Source organism: Callorhinus ursinus, unplaced genomic scaffold (assembly GCF_003265705.2).
Source record: "Callorhinus ursinus isolate GAN/ISIS: 27379988/994484 unplaced genomic scaffold, GSC_fseal_2.0 scaffold11, whole genome shotgun sequence".
Taxonomy (NCBI): Eukaryota; Metazoa; Chordata; class Mammalia; order Carnivora; family Otariidae; genus Callorhinus; species Callorhinus ursinus.
The window spans coordinates 10,750,833-10,760,474 of NW_027397073.1; positions in this window are offsets into that span (position 1 = coordinate 10,750,833).

A 9,642-nucleotide genomic window follows, 5' to 3' on the forward strand; every position below is an offset into this window, starting at 1 on the left:
AGCATTGCTCTGTAAAGTTAACCTTGGTTTCTGGAAAATCTCTGGTCATGTCTAACCAAATGAGCATCACTCTCAAATATGACATTCCAGGAAAATTCTCGGTTGTTGAACCAATTTTTCCAATTATATCCTAGTAAAAAGGGAACAATTTCTTACCACACCTATGCAAATAACTGAATTGCTATGAGAAGTAAGACTTAATGAAAGTTTCTGAATCCTGAGGGGAGAGGGTCAGACAGGGGAACGTAAGATATTATTTTAAAATGATTTATTTTGGCTTACAAAGTCAGAAATTATTAAATTATTTTAGGTTCTAGATAGCTTAAGAAGAAAGAAAGAGGGTTCCTTAATATATCCAGAAAACAGAACACTAAAGGGACATTGACAAAACTCAAAATAAAACAAGAACTACACTTATCCCTCATCAGTTCACTCCTTCCTCTGCAATTCATCCTTATTTCATGGAATCATGGGTTAGAAGTTTTGGCAATTTTTTAAAAAATCTGTTGTATATTTATTTGACACACAGAGGGAATGAGAGCACAAGCAGGGGGCACTGCAGGCAGAGGGAGAGGGAGAAGCAGGCTTCCTGCTGAGCAGGGAGCTCGATGATCCCAGGAGCTGAAGGCAGACGCTCAACTAACTGAGCCACTCAGGCGCCCCTGCAACATTTTTTTTAAAGATTTACTTATTTATTTTAGACCTAGAGAGAGAGAGATCACGTGAGCACACGGAGGGGAGGGGCAGATGGAGAGGAAGAGAGAAACTCCCGCAGATTCTGAGCTCAGCATGAAGCCCAACACAGGACTTGATCCCAGGACCCTGATATCATGACCTGAGTGGAAACCAAGAGTCAGATGCTTAATAGATTGAACCACGCAGGCGCCCCAATTTTGTTACAATTTTAACACATCTCATTCCTTCCTTTCAGATTGATTCGAACATACAATAACTCAAGACAAATAAAATTCCTTTGCACAAATCTACAACTTTCTATAACCGTTCAGGTTTTGTCCTTCACTCTCGTCTTTCTCATTCTGGAATAGCCAAACATTTTGCTTTAGCACAAAACTGCATGCTTTTCCCTTAATAACAAAAACCTATTTCATTATCTTCTATACAAACTTGGACCCGTCTGCTATTATTGCTCCTAGTAGTCTCATTTATGTATACTAATTATAATTTTTAATCAAAGTAACTTCTATTTCACAAAGAAAACTATAGAATTAATCATTGTGAACTCTCTGACACACACCAGCATCTTAATAGACCAAGAGAGCTCATGAATACACAAAACACAAGTTTCTATAGCTACAACTGTCCTTTAAACAACTTCTAAAAGAAGCAAAAATGAACATGTTTTTAGCCGACCTGCTCTGTAGTGTTAAAAATAAGTTCTAAAGATAGAACTTCTTTGTAATATAGAAAAATAAAAACTAAATGGATATAAACTTAAAATATTGCTAATCAATATTTCAGTATTTTATCATGCATATAAATGACCTAGGTATCCAATAAATATTAATTAATTAACACAATTTAATATCAGTCCAAAGTATTCTTAGCTAAAATCTTGGAAAGGATATTTAAGCTGACATTCTACAAACATAATTAATATTGAAATTGTCAGAATAATAACTCAATTTGGTTAAACACAAATTTATAAATTTACAACTTGAAATATTAACTAGAAGCAGTACTGGTTCATTTGATCAACAAACCTGTATAAGTTTAGCAAGAAAATATGCAAGTAGAATATAAACATATGATTGTATTCTCCTTTAATATTGACAAATCAGAGAAGACCTTGACATTTTTCTTAAATCGAAAAGATTAGTCTTATTTGCCAAAGATTTAGCTATGTTTTGTGAACTTCAATTCTAAAATCATTTCACTTAATTTCTGTAAACATACATTTATTTTTTCTATTATAATAAGCACATTAGAAGAAAAATTTCTCTACTTTGTGGCAATCTTAGGAATTTACAATTTATAATAATACTTATGTATCTCTATATGCTGATCAGACAGAGCTCCTTTAATTTTAGACTATACAATCTAATTTATAAACACCATTTGGAAATAGAAAAATATTAAATGGTCATACAATGAAAGTTAAAGGTCTATATGAAACATAGACATTTAGACATACAAACCTAGATAGAAAGAGTATGCAGTATCAATTCTAAAATTTCAGTCATGGGTAAAGATTAAATACGGAAACACCAAAATTGACTAGTTTAGCTATGAATGTGGTGTTTTCCTTCTTGGTGGGCACAAATTCTTAATTATTTTAAAATCAAAATAGAACAATACACAAACAAAATAGAAAAATATGCTAACAAACCAGATTCATTGTCACGTCTCACCCAACAGATCTCTTTATAAACCATTAGCCCATTTCCAGAGACCACCAAATAGTCAAACCACAAAACCAAACTTCCTATCAAAGAGCAGGCATATTTATGCAGAGTTGGAAAATAGCTCAAAAACAAGGAAACAGTGCTAGAATTGGAGAACCTGAAAAGGAGTGCTCTATGTAGACAATGAATTTTTGGAAATTAGTTCAAAAGCTAAGAAAGGCTAGAGTCGGATGGCCTGAAGGGGACTTATAGTGCATTGGGTTCTGTTACAGTGCAACTTATCTCTACTTTTTTCATATGGGCAAGGCTTTCTCTGTGTCATATAATTCAAAAACTGTAAAGAAATGACAGAAAATGTTATCTATGAAAACAAAAATATATCAGAATAACCAAAGACAACATAATTAAATTTGAAGGATTAGTATATGATTAAGGATGCAAACATATACACATACATATATATGATGCATTGATATTTACATATTTTAAATATAAGTATGAAATATATATAAAGCATGTATATAGGGTACACATAATCATAACACTAATTTTTTGAAGAAAAGAATTCATATCATAAAACTCATATAACTATATACAACAATCCAAAGAAATGAGTAATAGCTACACAGGAAATTAATAGAAAACTAAATGCAAATTTGAAAAGCTGCTTAATCTCACTAATCATCATTAAAAGCAAAGTTAAAGCACAAAAAAAGGTAGTTTCTTTTTTTCCTTCTCAGAATTAAATATAATGATTAAATTCTCAAATATCTACATGTAATATCAGAGTGATTCTTCTACTTATAGAGAAGAATGTAGCACATCCATTCAACCTTAAAATGTGCATACCCAGTTGCTAGAGCAAATTTTCTTATAGAGAATAAATACTTTCAATTTTTATTATCCTAAATTTTTTTGTCATCCTATTTTCAAAAAATAACAAGTATATATATATATATTCATTTTGACATGAAAAATACCAATATTAATAAAATGTTAGCAGAATGAGAGCATATGAGTTACTAATATTGGGTATAGTCAATTCTAAGTATGAAGCTTTCTAAGGGCAAGTCTTATCTATACACTTTTCAGTTGTCCTTATTTAGAACATTCCTTGCCTCACTGTGACTATAACCTGAATTTGTGAAAAGGAGGATTCTATCTAATATTATATTACATATTCTTACAATTTATAGAAAATAAAAGTCAATGAAGTTTTTAAATTATTTATAATTGGAATTTATCTGGCTATAACCCCTTTTCTCTTTATTCAGGGGCTATTCAAGAGTTAACTAAACCATCTTAAAAACCAGAAACATGTCTTCAGACAGCAAGTACTAGTGCTGAGATGTGTGGCTATCCAAAACAGCCACCCTAAGGCTATTCACTATTTTCTAAGAATTTAAGAAGAAAATTTATAGAATTCCTATCCAGGACAACACATTACATTTATCTCCTCAACTATGCCAGAAACAATGTACTGCTTTTCTTAGTACAATGATCTGGTTTTGGGCTTTATTTCCTTATCAAAAGAAAACAGATGCAAGTACCCAGAATGTCATATTGTTTTCATGTTGTGAAGAAGGGGTTCAAGAAGTCTGGCTTTGAAGGAGAGGACTACATGATAACTGGAATGTGAAGGACAACAGTAGCTGTAGGATGTCAAACTGACTTGGCAACCATGTTCCTTTTAATTAATAGTCACTGAATCCAAAAAAAAAAAAAAAAAAAAGATCTGGTGAAAGATCTGGTGTTGACCTCAGGGTCCAATGAATAAAGGGTAAAAACAAAAAACATAAGTCAAACCTCAAAGAGAAGCATAGATGTGGGAAAATCTGTTTCTGTCTACTGTGTGCTGCTTGCATATCAATGGAGGAATTAAAAATTCATGCCCTGTTTGTTGAAGGGTCTTTGTGTTCAGGTACTACTAGATAAAATTCATTTATTTCTTACTTCTAGAAGAACTGACTTTTTTTTCCTTTTTTTTGTTTTGTTTTTTTGAAGATATGAAATAAAGTCACCTTTATTGAGACTTCCAACCACAACACAAGGGAAGTCATCCCTAAGGACAACTCTTCATTTTCAAAAGAAGCCTACCATTGAAATGTCATTCTTTTTGCAATAAACCATTGACAGCACAAGTGATTTAAAATGGCATTCAAAGAATAATTCAGGAAAACAGACTATGTATAGGTTTAACATAGATACATTTCAGTAAGATTATCAGAAATCTTCACACAATGATATTACAACTTAAAGCTTTAATTATACGGAGATATAAAATAAAAGTCCAGGTCAACTGTTCAAGTAATGCTGGGAAATAGTGACAGTTCCTATTTGAAACAATGATGAATAACTTTGAAAAAAAAATGAGAAAAGTAGGGCAGAATATTTGGTAGGTGAAAAGAAAATATTTTCTTGGGGGATAACTAAGGATTATATTTGAAAGTCATTCACTTCAAGCAATCCCTACCCTTTAAGATGAGGCATTTTATGAGACCAATCAGCTTCATTTAATATCTCCCAACCACTGGGAAAGCTCAACTCCTTGTACATGGAAAACTCTTTTTATACAAACCAAAAACAAAATTTAAATTGCAAGTTTTGAGTATTAAGTAACTCTACAACCCAGGTAATAAAGTAAACAAAATAAAATAAAACAAAATAACATAAAATAAAATAAAATAACCTCTCCAACTGAAGTTGTCTACCATGTTCCCTCACTGGCTTGCTCCCTTTCTTGCTTTTACTCAGTTTGGAATCAATTCGCTTTACTCATCTTGGGTGTTATACTTCTTGTGAGTCCTGAAATCTAATTTTTTTTCTTTCAGTAAGCAAGTCTGCTTCAGAAATCAAAAGGTCAATATCTTGAACAAATCTTTCTTTTTCCCCAATGTACTTTGACAATTTTATTACCTTTTTTTTTCTTATCCAATATAAAAGTATATGTCTCATAACTGCTGTTGTGAAGTGGACAGCTGCTTGGTGAATCATGCCTGAATGAAACTGGTTTACAAGGGTTGATCCAAATAAATTAATACATTACTTATTCAGGAAGTAAAACAAAGGGGTAGGTGTGGCTGTCCATAACATCCTTCTATATTAATCGCTAAAGCTGTAACATTGTATTTTCTTTCACTACTATCTGTGCTTGGTTAGCAGATCAAACTAACACACATGCTTTCAGAAACAAACCAGTAACCAATACATTTGAAGAAGGAAACAATAAATGAGAAATAGTAAGATTAATCCACATTTTTTGTCATGTGTGTGAATTGAGATGCTTATGCATGTAGTTATTTTTCCAGATAATAGTAGCTAAATATAACTTGCATATTTTGGTTCTCAAAAACATTTCTGTAGACAGACATAAACTGATTTTACTGTATTCTCATGTCTCTCCTTTAGTTAATTTCAACTATCTTCTTGGAAGATACTTGCTGCTTCCCCATATTTCCCAGCATCCTTTTACTTAGTTAGGGGCATGGGATTTGTTCTGGACAATGGGTTTGGAGAATAAGCGACCTGTGTCACTTTTGGATCTTTGCATTTAGGATTTTTGAGCGCCTTTGCTTTTCTCTCTCATTCTGCTTATGTGAAAGTGGAAGAGTTCTTTCCAGATCATGCAGCGACTAGATAGTAACACCTCTGTCAGTCTGCATCCCTGACTGAATTATGCATCAGACAGAGTTCTATCCTGCATGTTACATCTAACATGAGGACAAAATAAAACCCCTTTGGGGGATTCATTTCTACCACCACATTTCTACTTATTCTGATGTATTTGTCTCTAAGTCTAATAAATTAAGGATATTTATATCAAAAACTATACTTTAACCCAAGCCCCATTCCCATGTCCCCTTCTGCCTAAGAAATTGTTCCATTTGAAAGATATTTTATCTTCACGTAAAAACCTTGCTCCTGCTAGTCCTCTATGCTATCTTCTATTTTGTATTGGGTTATGACCTTCTGAATGATTACTGAACTTTTCTCATGCTTTGAGGCTATTGTTTCTCATTCATAGCACTGTCTTTCATTCTGCAATGAACAGCTTCTTTAGAATCTTTTATTTTCTTAACAGCCTCATTTCTAGTGGTTTTCACCTGCTTTCCACTCCAGCCTCTTACTGTCTTGAATACTAAAATTTGGTATCACTTGAAATAGCTCTACTTCTAAAATATTACTATGTTCATTCCTGTATTATGTTCTCCAAATTTTCTACTCCATCTCTTTATTGTCACCACATGGCTGTTTAAAAATATCCAAACCTTCTGTCCTTAGATTTACGTCATTTCCTCCTACTAGCAAGTTCCTCCTCCTTTTACCTTTCTGTTTAGCTAAGATACCACAGTAAATATCTTCAACTAATTGCTGATATCTTCTACAGGCTCACATAATAGGCCTGTCTATACATCTGCAATGCACACATACACATACACACACACACACACACACACACACAGTAAATGCCAAACATGAATCAATCTTTTCATCTTTATACTTTAGAGACCAAATTTAGTATTACTATTGTCCCAGAAATGAATCCAGAAAAGTATGTGAAGAGCATTGCTAGAAATGTGTATTACTCAGATTAACCTAGCAGGCTCTGCTTCTTATTTTCTACAGTGGTTATTGATTAACTTCTCCACCTTCCTTAGATATAACAGAACATCACTGTCTACCTCATTTTGATAGACTATTACACTTTCTTCTTCAATGAGAAAATAGAGATCATTGTAAACTAAGAGCATTAACAAAATAAACTAAAATTGGGTTTGAAATAGATATCTAAAATATGCCACTTTGGAAAACAGTGTGGAGGTTCCTCAAAAAATTAAAAATAGAGCTACCCTGAGACCCAACAATTACACTCTGGGTATTCACCCCAAAGACATAGAGGTAGAAGGGCCATATGCACCCCAATGTTCATAGCAGCAATGTCCGCAATAGCCAAACTGTGGAAAGAGCCGAGATGCCCTTCAACAGATGAATGGATAAAGAAGATGCTGTCCATATACACAATGGAATATTTCTCATCCATCAGAAAGGATGAATACCCAACTTTTACATCAACATGGATGGGACTGGAGGAGATTATGCTAAGTGAAATAAGTCAAGGAGAGAAAGTCAATTATCATATGGTTTCACTTATTTGTGGAACAGAAGGAAGAGCATGGAGGACATTAGGAGAAGGAAGGGAAAAATGCGGGGCAGGGGCAGAAATTGGAAGAAGAGATGAACCATGAGAGACCATGGACTCTGAGAAACAAGCAGGGTTTTAGAGGGGAGGGTGGTAGGGGGATGGGTTAGCCCGGTGATGGGTATTAAGGAGGGCACGTACCGCATGGAGCACTGGGTGTTATACTGGGTGTTAAAACAATGGATCGTGGATCACCACATCAAAAACTAATGATGGGTAAAGCAATGCAACAATCTGAGGAAAGAATATTTCAGGGGAAGGAAGCAATGAGAGCCAAGGTCCCGAAGCATCAATAAATACAGCATGTTGGAAGAACAATAAGAAAGTCAGGCAGAGTTAGTAAAGGAAAGAGCAATATACAATTAATTAATTGAAAAATTAGGGAATGATTTCACTTCCTAATCAAAAAAGTAAAATGTTCACACATTACCTGGTTGTATCCCTTTTCCATGAAAAGTGTTTTGAAATGATTTCTCTAATTACTCAGACATATGTGTTCTTGCTTGCTTACAAACCATATCCTCCTTTTCAGTCTCCAGATGCATGCAGTATATTCTGCCCAGTCCTGCACGTCCAACTGTCCTTAACGGACCCAGAGGACCCTCTCTGCCGCCACCGTTGAAGGTGTCCTAGATGATATCTTGTGCTGATCTAAAAAGGGCTCAGCCTTTGGGCACTGCTTACATTGGGCAGAACACTGACACACTCCTCTTCCTGATATTCTAAGCTGTGCTGGGCCCTGAATCAAACTGCTAAACAGAAAACCGCATGCTCCTCAACACACACACACACACACACACACACACACACACACACACACACACACCTACCTATCCTCCAAAGCAAATAACTGTCTTTCCACAGATTACGGTCTTTATTCATACAAAGTCAAAAAATTCCACACAAAAAAACATAAACCACATCCTGCAAAATCAACTCAACAGACTCTCAATTTTATGAAAACAATGTAGATGACCAATTCGGAAATATATAATTCAGTTTTAACAGAAGGCTGATAGCTTATGATTTCTTTAAAGAAAAGCTGATGGTTGTCAGCGTCGGTGGATTGAAGTGTCCACAATCTGTAGTAAAAAAACTTCCTGCAGCAAAATTCAGATGATAACCTGGCTCTCATTGCTCATAATTTCAGGCATTAAATTAGAAAAATAGTTCCAAACTAAATCAAGACATAATTTCAATGAACTGATCCTCTTGTGTGCTTGTGTGTTAACACAGTGCTTAGCAGTGATCTGTAATTAATTGTTTAAATGGAAAGAAGCAAAAAATACTAACTGTAATTTATTTGCTTTCTTAGTGTAAATACTATATTAGAGGTAAAATCCAACTTTTGAATATTACCAAAGAAACATTCTGGTTTAATATCTGCAGATAGTTGTTGAAAGATTTTCACTTTGTATCTCACAATGATGCTTTGGAGATTTGTTATTTATCAACATTTGCAGAGTGATTTCAAGTGGGGTGGATGTCAGCCTTTTCCTAGAGATGAGTTTTCAGGTTAAAGTCATTTGCTTTGGAATCATTCCAATTGCAAAAGTGCCATGTGAAAAATCTGTGAGTAAATTACACTGATTTTTTTTATAAGGATCTAAGCTTAAGTGTTTTTATCTCTGATTCCAGGGCCTTTGTCATTTGTTGCCCTGTTGACAATAGCTTAGCTAGCTTTAAAAGATCTCTCTTTTTAAATCTCAAGGATTTCTTCATTAATCTTCTCCACACACCCCGAACACTTTCTACTATCCTTCCCCTGCTTAGTTGAATGGAATCAGGTGTAATGTTTTGTTTCAATCATCCTGGCTCTTCTCGGCTAAATCTATTCGGATATGGGATAATATTTGTTTTAGTTCAAATCTCCAAAACTATCAAAGTCAACATCCAGTTCCCAGTCATCCTTAAACAAACTGTAAAAGGAAAGTTTGCTTTGAAATATTGTATACGGGTTCATTTTTTTTAAATGGTACATTTAAAATATTGAATCACAGATCTGTACCTCTGAAACAAATAATACATTTTGTGTTAAAAAAGAAGAAGAAGAAGAAGAAGAAGAAGAAGAAGAAGAAG